General features: G+C 40.9%; 1 protein-coding gene across 18 annotated transcripts in view; it reads left to right on the top strand.

The window, feature by feature from the left end:
- The window catches only part of ENOX2 (ecto-NOX disulfide-thiol exchanger 2), a 247,837-nt gene that overhangs the window by 154,432 nt on the left and 77,584 nt on the right, over positions 1 to 15,821 (top strand). The window contains exon 1 of one of the 18 annotated variants that reach the window (XM_074359854.1): positions 10,479 to 10,550. The exons of the other annotated variants lie outside the window; for them this stretch is intronic. The gene's annotated coding sequence lies outside the window, so the exon portion shown is untranslated. Of the gene's footprint in view, positions 1 to 10,478; positions 10,551 to 15,821 lie in introns of those variants that run through there. 18 annotated transcript variants of the gene reach the window in all.

Genomic DNA, 15,821 nt, shown 5'->3' with positions numbered 1-15,821 from the left:
CATTGGCTTTGGAGTCAAGCTTGGATTAGAATCCTCACTCTGCCACTTACTGCCTGTGTGATCTTGGGCAAGTTGCTTAACTTCTTTGAACCACCATTTCTTCAACTGTAAATGGAGATCATCATACCTGCAGCTCCAGAGTGTGGTAAGGATTAGGCATAAGTAATATAATGCTTGACGCTTAGGATCAAAAGAAGGAAAACTGGATTCCAATCTTGGCCCATCTTTTACTAGTTGTGAAGTCTTTGAGCAAGTTACTTAAAATTCCAAGATTCAGTTTGCTTCTCCATAAAATGAGAATCATAGTAATGCATGCCTCATAGAGTTTTTGTAAGGCTATAATGCATATAAAACGCTTAGTGCAATAAGTTACACAGGAAGGTGTTCAATAAGTGGTAGCTCTACACAGAGGTGTACCTGTCAGGCATTGTGCTATATACTTTATATCTGTTCATTTGTTTACTGTCTTATTTCCTTTGTCTTCCCCACACTCACCCTAGCCTCCCTATTCCAGTGCTTCTGCCTCCAGAAGGAACACAAACAATATTCTTGACCAGCTGACTGCTGCTGCTCTTGTAAGCAAACCTAGACATCAGCCAGACACTCCTCTCAGAACCAGAGGCCCTCTTGAGAGGGAGACAGAAGGGCTTACTTATTCATTCTGGCTTATGACTAAAGGTCTCCATCCCTTGGCAAAGAACTAATTTCCTTAGTAGTTACACAATTGCTTCTTTGAAGTTGGTTACACACCAAGGGAAGAAAGAGCCAGCTCACAGACCTCTTAATCATCCTAAAATCGAAGTCTCATTCTACTTCCAGTCATTAGAGAGAGACTCGGAAGGAAAAGGAAATGAGACTAAATCGTATTGAAAAGAGCACGTTTTTCTAATGTCAACGCAATATGCCCCTGGCAGAGTGCAGACCAGAGGACACATACAAAACTCCTTTATTGAAAAAAACTTAAGGTGCTTCACAAGCAGCCATTTATACTCATGTATGAATATTTGGTTTGTCTATTGCATAAGTGAAATCCCTGGTTAAGGCATTTTAACCTTTGTGTTGGAAGCTTATGCAACTTAGCAGGAAGCAGGAGTAAATGTAAAAATTGGAGAAGTCTGTAACTTTCTAATCAGTCTCTCCCACTGGGCATGCTTGTCAGAGCTGTTCCATGCTATGGACCCTAAGCCATTATTTTCAATCTATATTCCATAGGTGTAGATCCTATCCAAGGAGTCACTGATTCACAAGGAAATCCCACACATAAGGGAAAGGACTTCACTTTATTGAAGATCTCTTTATATTACAGTTGATGAGGAGTGAAGGGAACACTTCTGGGATATTTCCTTGGAACTCACAAATAAATACTTGCAGCAAGTCCTCTGCCTCCAAGCTATGATGCAACATGCCATTTGAAACTTCATTAGTGTGTACTCCAAGTTCCTTTGTATGTCCAGCTTGCAATCTAAGAGAGGTCCCAGAAAGTAAGGTATACATGATACTCCTGAACTTTTCTTTTAAATGTATACCTGTGAGAATTCCTACTTAGTTGATTTTATTATTGTTGTTTGTATTATTTTATTTATTCCTGCTTATTTGATTTTATTACTAAGCGAGAATCTCAGGCTTGATACCCCAGCACTAGGGTATGCGGAATACCTCATGACCAGTATTGCTGCTTAGACATTCTCTCCAGGCAGAAATTATGATACTGACTCATCCTTTTACCCAGCTTATACCTGAGGAAATTTTCAACTGGCATCTACTCACAATAGCTAGTATAGCTGTAGCCATCACCTCTAGGGAAATAAGAATTAGTCACTTTGCCAATTTCCTACGTGTCCTATCCAACTTTCTGAGCAATTTCATTAGCATTACTACAAAGTAAAATTAACACTAAATGGCAAAGGCAAGCTTTCCCAAACTGTGACCTTGGAACCCAGCCAGTTCCTCAACAGAGAAGCAATTGCTACTCATGGCAACACAGTTGAGTGGACATGTGCAGGTGGGGATAGATGACAATGAGGTACCTAAGGAGCTACTGCATATGTTGAGGTGGAGTAGATCTGCTATCCAGAGACCTGGATATTGAACTGGGATAACAAAGAATTTTAAAGGGCACAAAAACATGGCACTTTTGTTTCTATTATTCCTAATGGTTTGAACAGAGAACTCTCTGTTGTCCAGCCTCTGCCATTTAAAAAAAATTACTTTCTCTATTCAAGCAAGAGATAGTAAGGACAGCTAGCTACTCAGTCTCCTACTACATGTCTCTGCTTCCCAGCTAACCCTACCTGCTCACCTTCCATTGCATGGTGTGGAAAAACTATAGGTGTTGGGATCTGTTTTTCTTTTTAGGCTCAAAACACTATTCAGGGACATTTTTAAATAATAATTTCTTTAAAGGAAGAAAAGAATGTTTAACCGATAAAAGTGATTAGATCATCCTCTGGGAAAACAGAATAAGAGGAAAAGATTGATATTTCTGTAGAAAAGGGTTTTTTTTTTTGTATTTGAGTTTAATATAAGGAATAACTTTGATCACAATGGTTTTCTTGAACATTAAGACAGATTAAGGATTATCTGCTTATTATGCTGTGTATCCAGGTAAAGAGAGGTCCCCAACCTCCAGGCTGATATTCAGCCAGTGTATATTGGATGGTCATATTAGTTTTAAAATATTGAAAAACTTCCATTCCAGTTGGAAGTAGGTACTGTCAGATGCCCCCTAAGTGATCACCAGCCACTCCTGCAAATAAATAAATCACTGTCCAGACCACCCCACTAAGTGACTGCCTGTCAGCCAGGCCACCCTGATCCTCCTGGTATCCTCCAGGCTTCCCCACAGTCTAACAATAATGGATTGACCTCTGGCACAAGAGGATTTCCTGGGCCCTACTCCAGTGGTAAGGTTCTGTTTGGTTGCTCATGCCATACTGGTATTTGAATATTTTGAACATCATTCCTGGTTCCCCTAATCTTATTCTCATGACTTGAGATCATTTTTTTAGACAAAACCAACCAGCTAACCAGAGAACCCCTAGTAGAGTTTAATGCTCTTATGTAGACTAAGTTCAGTTAGTGAAAGAAGAAATTAAAATGGAGAATATCAGCAAGATTAACTTGGGGAAAATTTGTATAAAAATTGGAGAAAGTATTTTTAGTTAAAAAAAAAACCAACAAATAGTGTGAGCCACAATTATTGTCAGGCATTACAGTGCATTCAGCAGATTGAAGGAGTTAAAAATCAGCTGTTTGCTCACTCACTATGCCATGTTCATTCACTATGCCATATCCTGGAGCATAGTTAACAGCATATAAGGTACCATCCCTGCCCTCAAAGCTCTTACAACCCAGCAACAGAGAAATTGCAGGTATCCAGTTAATTATTCATACAGGGTAAAATGCTGATAGCCTTTTAGAGAATCACATTAGTGCTAAGTATCTCTCAGAAAGGTACAACGTCAGCATACTTTCTGTGGAACGAAAGAACCTCCAGACTAGAAAATAAGAGGGTGTTGACTTAGATGAAACCAAACTATCTCTGTGATGTTAGATTAATACTGATTCTGCAGTGATGAGTAATATTTAATGCTACAAACCCTGACTTATAAAGAAAAACTTATTGAAATCCGTAGAATGATGCAAAACAGACCATTGAAGGATTCCTTCTGTTACTATGATGGAAACAAATTGGATAAGTTGGATTCTCTTATCTTCCTCTATGAAATTATATTTGCTAATAGAATGCAAATATCATTGGTAAAGAAAGAAGAGGAGAGATGAATCATTGTAATGAATGTTCAAATAAAGAGCATCAGACTAAGAAAGTTACATTATTATATTGCCTAAATAAAACCAACCAGGATATCCCACTGCAAACAGTCAGGCCTTTGTATATAACACGCTTGTTTCAAGTGCAGTGACTGGAACACTTATTCCCCCTGGTTAATGCTGGAGTTGGTACTATTGTTGCAGAAGCTTTCTGGAAACCCAGCAGAATGGTCCTATGTGAGGTTCTCTTAGCCATCTTGTGAGGGATGTATCCTTCTTAATTCATTGGCATCCACTTTCATTTCTGATTAGTCTTCTGCTCCAAACTTCCTACCACCAGCTGGAATGGGAAAGGAGTTGCAGGATGGCATTTCTTGTACCATCCCCAACCCACTCACCTTCCAGCCTCACCCTGGGATCTCTGGCACTTGCCAAATGGCTTCCCTATATGAGAATCTCATAGGGATTGAAGTTGTATCAGTGTATCCTTTGCCACATGGTTTGACCAATTCACTGGTATCCTGAAATGCATCAACCTCAGTTCTCCCCTCTGATGAGCTTAAGTGGAATTTAATAAGCCCTGCTAAATTGTCTTGTGACTCTGTCATATGAATAAAAGCTATGGACTCTAGGTTAGATTGTAAGCATCAAATTAATTTTACTGCAAAGGTCAGGCTGCTTTCCTGGTGCTCTGTTGTGCTTGAAGGTTAGTCACTGCATGCTTGACCAAAACCTTCCTGTCTGGGCTGTATTCAGAACAGATTTCAAGATATAGCCAGATTGAAAACCAGACATTAGGAGATAAAAGACTGTGTACTCTGACCCTCTGGGAAAAGCAAACAGCTGCAGTGATTTTATGTGTATATACAATATATCATCATCTCCAAGAGATGATAGGCATTAAGCTCGGCACCTCTTGCTCCCAAAGCAAATGTCTGCTCATCTTTTCCACCTAGCTGCTCATGTCAGAGGAAAGAAATATTTCTTCCCAAATGACTTCTAAGCTTGCTTGCCTGGGAAGTGCTGCCCCTGGGAAAGCAGGACCTACCAGTGGAGTCTGGCTCAAAAAAACAAAAAAGACATAATCATATTCAGAGAATGACAGACACCTCCATTCTGGTTTCCTTTAACTTTCGTCTGTCTTCCTAATTTACCATGGGTTCTCTTTCCAGCTCACCTCTTTTGACCAACTCTGTTGTGAGTTCATGCACTTCTGATGTATGTGTCTAATATACTCATCAGTTCAAGTTCGACAAGTAACATTCATGTAATAACTTGCCATTTATATTCCTAGAAAAATCCAAAGATGGGCTCTGAGGCTATAAAGTCGCATCCAGGCTATTTTCAGAGCTCCAATACCTTGAAGCTATAGGGCCTGGGGTCACAAACTTCTTATAGCATGACAGTTCCTTTGGGCATAATTGGGATCTCTTTCAAGTTTCCTAAAAAGAGAGATAGCAGTGGTCAATTTTCTATTCCAGAGAATAGGTCCTGTAGAGGGAGATACTGTCAGGTTGCAATTCTGAATTGAATTTTCCTCATTGAGAAATTGACCTAGGGAAGCTCTGTAGCCTGTCATTCCTTACAACATTCAGCTTTCACCTGTGACAGTCACGTTGCTGACCCACTGTGTGCAGGACAACATGTGTGTTCAGTGGTTGGGTTTTTGGAGTAATCCTCATCCCCCGACCAAGTTTCCTAGAGCCAGTTGTGTTTGCAAGACAAGGCAAGGTGATATGTATAGCCTGAGGCTATAGAGCAGAAGGAAGTAGAAAGTGAAGTGGCTCAGGAAGGCATCATCTGGAATACCGATGTACACCAGCTAAGTCACTAAAACAGATCCAAAATGCTTTTTTCTTTTCAGGAAAAGTTTAATGCCTCTTTGCAGATACCCTATGAGGGAGCTAACATTCCGTCTAGACAGGCACACAAGTCAAACACCTTAATTTCTGAAACAGAATGACAGCTTGGCCAGTTTGTATGCCTAATAGCTAAGACATGTGGACCTCTCTTCAGCCCACCATGTGCTCACCAGAGCCCTCCATATTAAATTATCTGTCCTATAGCTCTTCACTATATGTTGAGACATGCCAACCAGATGTGCTTGCCCAAAAATTTCTGTCCCCAGGAAAGCAAGCCCTATCATCAGGGGAGTTTATTTTTTAAAAATCACATGATCCTATTCAAATAATGGCAGACACCTCTGTCCTGGTTCCCTGTGTGTAATCTCATCTGCCCTTCTAATGTACCTCATGCTCTCTCCTGTTCATCTCCTTTGTCCACCCCTTTTGTGAGACTACGTTCACCACTGATAGAAGTGTCTAACATGCTTGTCAGCTTAAGTTCACCTGGTAACATTCATGTCAGAATTTACCAACATCCCACCTTTCAGGTTTCCTCATTTGTTCCCTCTAACCAGTAGGACAAACAGGATTGTCACTTTATACTTAGGTCTTTTTTTTGGTCTTTATTTTGTGTGTGAATTTGCCCACCTCTATCCTCCAAGTAAATTATAAGCTCTCTGAGGGAAGTTAACTGTCTTTTGCTTCTCACGTCCCTCCCAGACTAACAAAAAGTGTAACAGGGGCTCAATAAATGCCATTCTCTCATTCATGAAACTAGAAAATACTATTCAAGTGGATTATACTTGTTTCTGAATTCCAGTGTACTCTCTTTTTCTTCTCAGAAGTGAAATTTAACTCTGAGGTTGTATGTACTCTGCCAAAAGTAAAAATACACTCCACTCTGTGGTTCTGTGCTTTGAGCTACAATCAGATATTCCACTTGTAGCAGCTGAAGGAGTCTACACTTTTCACTGTAGCTAAGAGAATGCCTGAAAACTCGGATCCACTGCCTTCACTAGGTGCTGCCATCATCAGCAGAGCAGCCCAAAGCCCTTTGCCTCCATACTTTGGCTCCTTTTACAACACAAATTCTGTTGTGGAATTGGTCATACTGCCTCTGCTAATTTTCACTTAACCTCTCCATGCCTCCCTGCTTTCTTCAAAAAAGCCCATCAATATCGACCTGCCTTCCAGGGATGTTTTGAGGACATAAGGCTGATAAGAAAACATTCTCTATGAGAGAATATTGATGACAGTTGTTTTGTAGCCAAAGAAAGAGAGGGCACTCAGCAGTAATTGGGGGCCATGTTTGGCCACCCAACCACCCATTATCGTTAGTACTCAGATTGATTCTAATGCATCATAATAATGCAGTTTGTAACCCACATGTAGGGGGTAATTTATTGTCAGGTGGTGATTGTTAGTAATAACAAGCTGTTTGAACATTTTCAGAACATAGTTGTACACATCTTGTTTTTTTCTTCCTTCCTTTGCCTGCAAGTCTAATTTTATACCCTTTTGCCTATCTTATTTTCTCCTTTTACACTGCATATTATAGCATTGTTTTTATTCTTTAAATAAGCTTAGTGTCTCAATGAACAGCTAGAGCACAGGAGACTGATTTGGGAAAGCAGTTTAAGTAGCCAAGTCCAATTTAAGAATGGTGGTGGATTTTATCACTCAGCTTTATTAATGGGCCTCATTCCCGCTGTATCGCATTTCTTTCCCTAATGCATTTGTATAAAAGCCCTTGCCTCTCCCATTAACCCCTTTGGCTGGTGTTAACTCATTCCTAGGCATTTGTTGCCATAGCTGCCGCCACCCCTCAGCTGGAGTCCTCGTGCTAGACCCTGCAGAGGCCATACGGGCTGGCCTGCTTGTTCCAGGCGTCAGCTGTTAGGCGGAGGGCAAGAGCCTTGCAACCTCAGAGGTCAAACAGCCTGTCCCATGCGCTTAAGCCCTGTCATTTTTTTTTTTTTTTTTATCCTTAGCAGCAGATGGGCATGTGGCTGTCCAGCCTCAAGGCTGGGAAACGTGTGGGACTATTACCAGCACCCTTCCTCCCTCACCCTATCCTGGGTATCCACGCAGGTAGCCTCACTCCACATTCAAAAAAATGATCGATATTTCCCTTCGGTTGTTTGAATGTCTTCCTTCAGCACCTACGGCAGCTGTGGGGAATCGTGCACAACTTGTGTCTGTTCGCTGAAATAATTGCTGGCGGTTTGATGGAGCATCTCTTGTGTGTATTTTTGCCCGTTTACAGATTTGATTATATCGTTTGCAGAATGGAAACATGCCTTTCCACTGTTTACTCTCATTCTTGTAGATCTTCAAGGAGAGACCGTTTTAAAACCAAAATGGAAATGATATGCAAATGGTTATGTTAATATCACACAGGCGAAAGTCAGGACCTTCAGAAGGTTCCTCAGGCGCAGACTGATTGGGTGATGAGCACATCTTGCACACATTGCTATTTGAGTCACTGGCATCACCGTCCTATGAGAAATTACTAAGAAGAGAAAATGTTAGATGCCTGTAACATGTGACTCCTTTCTGCCCTAGGCTTCAGCACTGACATAGGCCAGAGCAAACACAACTCCCACACGTGCAGATTGGGCAGGTCCAGTGGGATTTGAGGAAGCTGTTCAAAGGTGGAACATTTCCATGTAGACCAGTAATACAGAGTTGGAAAAGAAATTTTAATTTTGTCTGTGCTCTTCCAGCTTTGCCAGACAGCTGGCAAGGATAAACCTGTGGATTAGCTCCAGACTTGGAAAATTCATAACCCTCTAGTCCTTTACCTTGACTTTAACAAAAGTGATCTTACAGCATCAATAAAAGCAGCAGAGCTGCAACAGCATTAACAGCTAAAATTTACAGAGCTTCCAAAATACTTTTACAATTAAGCTCTCTTATTGAACCATCTCCCCAGCCCTGTAAGATCAATATTATTGTTGTCTGTGTTTTTGAGATGAGGGAGCCAAGGCTCAGAGATATTAAGTGGCTAGCCCAAAGTCACACAGCCAGTAAGTAGCATAGTCTTCTGACTCAGGAACCCTAGCCCATTGCCACCTCCGTGTCCTCAAATCTCCAAGTAAACAAATTAAGACCCATGCAGGGATTCACTTGAAAAACAAAAGGAAATTAGCCTTGTTAAAAAAGAATTCCCGACTTTTCCTACGGGTTCACTACTACATAGCACCTTTGAAACTCATGTTTATTCATAGATCACCAACTACCCAGCAAGCTGGAGAAGGGTGGGGGAAGAGAAGGGGAGGGAAGGAACATGAGGGAGAACAGCACAGATTAAAGCTCCTGGCAACTGAAGGGTTCTCCAGAAATTCAGATTAAACATTTCGGAAGAGACAGCATCATTATATGTAGTAGTACTATAAAGATAAGCAAGGAATAATTAACGCAAAATCAGAATAGTGGTTATCTCCAAGGGGAGATAGAAGGAATTAGGGGAGGAACACATGGTGGCCTTTAAAGGTAATAGTTATACTCTCTTTCTTAAACTGCATGTTAGATACACAATATTCATTGCAGCATTGTTTTTTATACTTCACACTTGTCTCTTAAATTTCCCTTTGTAGCTATTCAATATTTAATTTAAAAAGTTAGAAAAAGACAGTGTGAATCAGTGGAAAAATAGGATTTGATATACAGAAACTAGCTTTGGATTTTTAAGGAACATTGCTCTTGAGAGCTAGGTGCACTTTGATAAAAACCTTAGCCAGCTTGCTCTGACAGTGGCTTCCACTGACATATCAGTTAGTTTCTCAAGAAGTTGTGATTCGTAAGGAGGACAGGCTTTCCCAAATTTTTTCTGGGGTCGTTGAGTGTTCCAGCTGCCTTGCTCCTCTCCTCCCCTCTCCTGCTTTTTGACAGTGAACTTCTAGCTTCTGGAAGAACAAAGGACAGTGAAACAGTGACATAGTCATTTGGGAATTTGAAGTTAAGTGCTTGAACTGTAACTATGGATTTATGGGTTGTTACCGAAAGACTTATCTTGTGGCTTTTCTTGGTGTTGGACCTGACAGAGAATGCAGTGAACGGGTGGGCCTGTATATTTATTTTCAGCACTGGTTGGTTTCTCTCTGGCCAATCTAGGCATGCTGTAAGCACAGGCTGACAGGAATTATGGCTTTTCTTCCACGTGGAAATAAGTGGATAAGCAAATACTCCCAGCCTGATTTTCTTTCCAATTCATTATTAACAGAGAATTCACCCTTTGTAATCATTTTCAGATCAAATTTATTCTACCAATCCCTGTAAGGTTTTTTCTGGAGATCATCACCAACCTGGACTTCTTTTATTTTTTAACAGCTTATATCTCCTCCATATTAATGCCAATTAAGGAAAAAAAACACAAATAGATTAAAGGTGATGTCACTAGTGGCCTGGAGATTCACTCAGGAAGAAAATTTAAGTTACAGCAGAAATGGATAAAAGGAAAGAAAGTCAATAGCTCACATGTGTTTGCTATTTGAACTACTACTGCTATATTAAAATATTCAGAACTATTGAATTAAATGGGGCAAAATACGTCATATATAAGATAGATTCCAGGAAAGGCGCTATTATTAATACTGTTCCAAAATTACAAACTGCCAAGCAAATCACTTGCATATGGATTGTTCCTGGAGTAGGCTGATACAGTGGGTGTCCTCTGCCCAGCTGTCAAAGGTCACAGCCATGGCCATAACCTCCCTTTGTCTTATTGGAAAGCTTGCCATGAAAAGCAACCTCTTCTCTTCCCTTCCCTAATTGCTTCCCATCCTGGTCATGGAGAATTGAGATGTGATACTAAGTTATTCTGGTTTCCCTTCACCACAGATGGGGTGATCATGAGAGAGCCTGGATGCAAATGCCATCCATGCTTTTGGAGAAAAAAGAATGGTTTTTGGCAGCAGGTCTGATGGGCCTTGGGTATGTATATACAGTGGGGGAGGAGGGTAACACTGGAAAATATTTTTGAGAATTTTATTAGCAGTACCACTCTTAGAAAATGCATCAATCAGATGAGAGGTATATAAATTAGTCCTGCTGTTCTTTCTGACAGTGTTTTTGGCAAAGAATTGTTTAAAGAGAAGCCATTTTGTTCTTTTTTGTTTAAATACATTCCCTACTTTTTATTATTAATGGTTGGTTCCCATACTGGTACTTACTTGTACTTTTCACCTGAAGGAATCATAATACTCCCTTCTCTCCCCACCCACAATGGCCCCTATTTTCCATAAGGTATCAGAAGTAATGCTTACTATGGCTAATATATTAATAATAATAATAATTACTAGTATTCTACTACTTCTTATTAAGCTAGGCACTGCAGTGGGCCTTTTTTCCCCACATATTTTCTCTTTAAATCCTTACCACAGCCCTATGAGAGAGGTACTACTCTTATCATCATTTTTCAGGTGTGAAAAGTGAAGAATAGAGACATTAAGTCACTTCCTTAGCATCACACAGCTAATAAGTGGCAGGCCAAAATTAGAACTCAGATCTAATCCAAAGCCCATGATCTTAACTACTGTTATAAGCCTATTTTTCTTTCATTCAGGGTCACACAGAATTAAGGGTTGAGAGTTTATTATGTTTGGTCTGGCAAAAGGCATAATGGGGGTTGATAGGAGTATGTTGTAGTTTTCAAAAAGCTCAGTCATTTTGAAACATGAAGGGTGGTAGAGACAGTGGGAAGTTCTGAATAGTAAAGGTTATTGTTTTCTGATTATTTGTCAACTTGAGGTGGAGTTTGAAAACCCAAATTAGGCTGCCTGTAGAGGTAAGGAAACTAGAAAGAGGCTAGGGCTGCTGGCGTAAAGCAGAGCCATTAGTCACTGCCTCCTGCGGCTGTATGTGTATATATAGCATTGCCCTTAATATTTGAGGATGACTCTGCTGAGACAGCTAGTTCTCAAGCCAAAGTTCCCATTATCAGTAGGATTTAACACTTGACTTGTTTATAGTGGTCATGGCCAGTGTCCCACCCTCCTGACTTAGACCATGGCCTTGTAGTTAGTGACTTGAAAGACAAGTCAGCAACATAGTCTAATACCTATCCTCTCAAGAGTCCAGTGAACTGGAGAACACAAAATGACTCCAGTTTTTTAACATTCTACTTTTAGGAGCAAGGAATAATAAGTAAACTGATATGGAAAGTATTCTCCACTCATGCCCATCTCCTCCAAACAGGAACAATTTCTATTTTAGGTTTTAGACTTAACACAAATACAGCCTCATCTTCTCCACTTTTAAGATATCCACAGTACCGAAACTGACTTATCTTTCAAAACTCACTTTAAAGTCGCCTCCAGCTTAGCATCACTTCCTCTATGCTCCCCTCCCTCCTCCACCACCACCTCTCATCAGAGTGGAGTAGCTGCCTCTCACTTCATATCTCTGTTTAGCCATTATCAAACTATACGATAATTTTGTTTTCATGTCTGTCTCTCCCACTAGTCTATGAGCCCCTCAAAGGGCAGGGAAACATGGGTTTTTTCACCTTGGTACCATGAAATGCTGCATGGATGTAACATGTTTGTTAAATTAATATTCAGAATGTATCCTGAAGCCCTGCCATAATCTCACTCAAAGATTCACGTACATCGAGCATATATTGACCACCTGTGTTGTTTTCACCACAACCCTGTTAAAGGGGTGGTATCATTCTTATTTATAGATGAGGAAACTGACGCTCTGTGTTTCTCAAATTTGTAGTGGGTGTAAGAGTTATCTAGGGTGTTTGTTCAGCAGTCAGATTTCCTAGCACCTCCCAGATGAAAACATCAGCAGTGGACTCTGGAACTTGACTATTTAGCAAGCACTCCAGGTGATTCTGATGCACATGGTTGGACTGCACTTGGACAAACACGGGTGTAATTGCTACACCAGGAGTAAATAGTTGAGCCAGAGTTCAAACTCAGCCCTCCTAATTCCAGATCTAGCCCATGCTATATTTATCTTTGTTGTACTCTATCTCCTGTGGCAAGGAAGTGGATTGAAACATGTTGGAAAGATTTTCAGCAACAAAGGCTAAAGCAAAACGGCTTGTGGATTAACCCCAGGGCTGTTTATTTTTTCCCTCCAAGAGATCTTGCCAGACTTCCAACAGCATAACAGCAGGGTTGCCAAATCATCTCTTATGCAACTTACCTCAGAAAAGCATTGACCACAGAGTTTTGGGAACTTTCAGAGTTTATGCTTCTATTTTTTTCTTTCTCCATTCCTCCTCCATCACCAGCAATGCCATTAACTTAAAGAGGATGCTCAGGACCTGAAATACAGTTAGTCAGTTTGTTAAACATTAAGATTTCTAGTTGAAACCAGTAGCTACAACATTTGGGAGCCTGTCAGTAATATTAATGTGTGTGTTTCAAAACCAGGAAAAAAAAATGTGTGGCTCAACAGGCAATTAGTGGAGATGTTAAAGGAGCTGAGGTATGGTAGCATTTTTGTGGCCCATTTATGCTTTTGATGTTCTCGCTCTGTTAGGTGAGGAAATATAGAATGAATGTGATGATGCAATCCTAAAGACTAGAGGGCCACAGTCCACCATTCAACCTAGACCAAGGTAATGTGAGTTCACTGGTATCTCAGAAGCTCAAGAAGTTAGGGGTGGAGAATTATGGACCTAAGTGCAGAAAAGCCAAAGAGAGCCTCTCTAGTACAGCTAGCCACTTCTCTTACCGACAGAGGAAGTTCTCCAAGATTCCTGTGGTGGAGCCTACTGGGATTCCTGGGCCCTTGCGTCTGACTTCAACCTATTTTCCTGGCTCACATTCAGCTAATAACCTTGAAGTGACAAGGACTATCTCTGAGATTCCTCAACTCATGCCAGCCCATCCTGAAATAACAAAGAAAACCCCTGGCTCCAGCTTAAAGAAGTGGAAGAAGAGACCCCAGTAGGGCAGCTGAATGGTTTCTTTCTTAAACAGAAAAAAAAGGAAGGGAGAGATAAAGGAAGTGAGGTTAAATCATGATTGAATACTTGCTCTGTGTTAGATATCGGGTTCAGCATTCTTTATACTGCAGTCTTAGGATAGAGTTCAGTGCCTAAAAGTATGGCCTGTGGAGCCATAGTACCTAAATCTGAATTTCACTCCAGCATTAATGCCATCTGTGACCTTGGGCTACTTCCTAACTTCTTTGTGTTTCCTTTTCCTTATCTGTAAAATGGGTCTAATGATAAATATTACCTGTCTCAGGATTGTTATGTGGATTAGATTACATAATACATATAAAGCCTTAAAACAGTATTTGGCACATAATAAGCATTTAACCATTATTAAGAATCAAAATTATTATCATTAACTTAGTACCTGAAAGATAGGTATCATTATCTCTAACTGCAGGTGAATAAACAGGCTAGAGTTTGTGGAACTTGCCTAAAGTCACACAGCTAGTAAGTAATAGAGCCAAGACTTGATTTTGTACCTGGCCCCAAGCTGTACTCCTTCCACTATACCCTGTTCCCTTCATAAACATAGAGTGTATACTGTGAATTCCTTGGAGAGGTCTATGCCAAAGGTCTTTGACCTTTTTCTTCCTCACTACACCCCCACCCCACTGGAACTGTCATCTGGATGGCTGACTTGACACCCTAGCTTCTTATATATCCAGTTTAAAACCTTGAACATCATTATAACTGTTCCAGTATGGAGGTGGCTGTCTCCAGGACCATTCAGCTTGTAGACTAGAACAATGAATCTTCCAGCATGAGGGTCAGTTTGTGAAAGCACCCTCTACCCTGAGGTCCTCATCTGCATACCTTGAGGATCAAGCTACTCTCTCCCACCCCTACCACACCACAGTCACAGCTCTTGTGAGAATAATTACCAACTGTATAAGCTAGCATAAAAACCCTTCCCTTTCCCTTTTATGTTTCCTTTTCCCTCCCCTTCCCTTCCCCCTTCTTCCCCAAGGAAGAATATATTGTGACATCCAGATCCCCTTGAGTGGCTCTCTGACCCATCCTTGGTAACACTCATAAGGAGATAAAGCCCTTGCTTGTCTAAATAGCGTCATCTCTCTCATGCCTCCTGGGAACCTTGTCTTAGAAAAGCCCCCTCAGTTCTCTTACCCTGCACGGCCACAATGCAAGCTGTGGCGTCACTGCTGGTGACATCTGTGATCGGAGAGAGAGTAGGGTGTGCCTGAGGCTTCAGTGCATTGTTTACAAACAATGATGGATTGTTAAGTTTCAAAGAAAAGGAGCAGGGATTCAAAATAACACCTACAACACACAGTATTGCTCCATGAGCAATAAATACCAAACCTGGGTAAACCCTTGAGCCCCAGACTTAATGTAGACCCAAAATATGGTTTATCCTGCTGTTTCCTTTCCCTTAGCCAGAGAACAAAAAGTATCATGCTATTGAGTTTTAGGACACCCAACCCTGCCCTTGTGCCATAATCTTCCTTAACATACAATTCTTATGTGCCTACTGTATGCAAGGTCTAGTGTGTTATGCTAGAGATGGGGTTGTCTTCTGTATTCCATGCAAGGATTTTCTAGACGGCCTCTCTTTTCCTTTGGCATGATAATCCTAATGCTATTTCCAAGACTACTCTCTAAACAGAATCCCATCAGCCTTCCATGGCACCTGGACTCCTCACCATAAGGATCATTTCTTTGATGTGAAGCATAAAATTAACCATTCTAAAAATGCTAATATATTCATGGCTGAGAATGGGAGGAGTGTGATCAGATTAGTCCTAGCACAGTGGCAGAAGGGAGTAGGGCATAAATTTCAGAAGTTGGGATTGGCACGTGTGGTGGACAAGAAAGCATTGTGATGGAACCATGAGTATAAGGCACTCTCCAGTAAGAACATATGAAAATTGCTGCAATAGAGCTGGGTTTTTTAACCTTGGCAGTATGGACATTTGGGGCCAGATCATTGTTTGGGGGTGGGGGATTGTCCCACACATTGTAGGATGTTTAGCATTATCCCTGACCTCTACCCACCAGAAGTCAGTAGCACCTCCCCACTCCCAGTTGTGACAACTGAAGATGTCTCCAAATATTACCAAATGTGCCTTGGGAAGGGTAAACTTAGCCTCCATTAAGAACTACAATAGAGGACGTGGGGAGCACCCATCTGTAATGATGAGCGCTCTAGCCCTCCCAGCTCAAATATTCTATAACTTTCTGACTCCCCTAGTTTTTTTATAGGATAGTGGTTAAGAGCATGAACTGCG

Source organism: Camelus bactrianus, chromosome X, assembly GCF_048773025.1.
Source record: "Camelus bactrianus isolate YW-2024 breed Bactrian camel chromosome X, ASM4877302v1, whole genome shotgun sequence".
Lineage (NCBI taxonomy): Eukaryota > Metazoa > Chordata > Mammalia > Artiodactyla > Camelidae > Camelus > Camelus bactrianus.
Note: the sequence above shows the minus strand (reverse complement) of the source record. Positions and strands in the feature narration are given on the sequence as shown.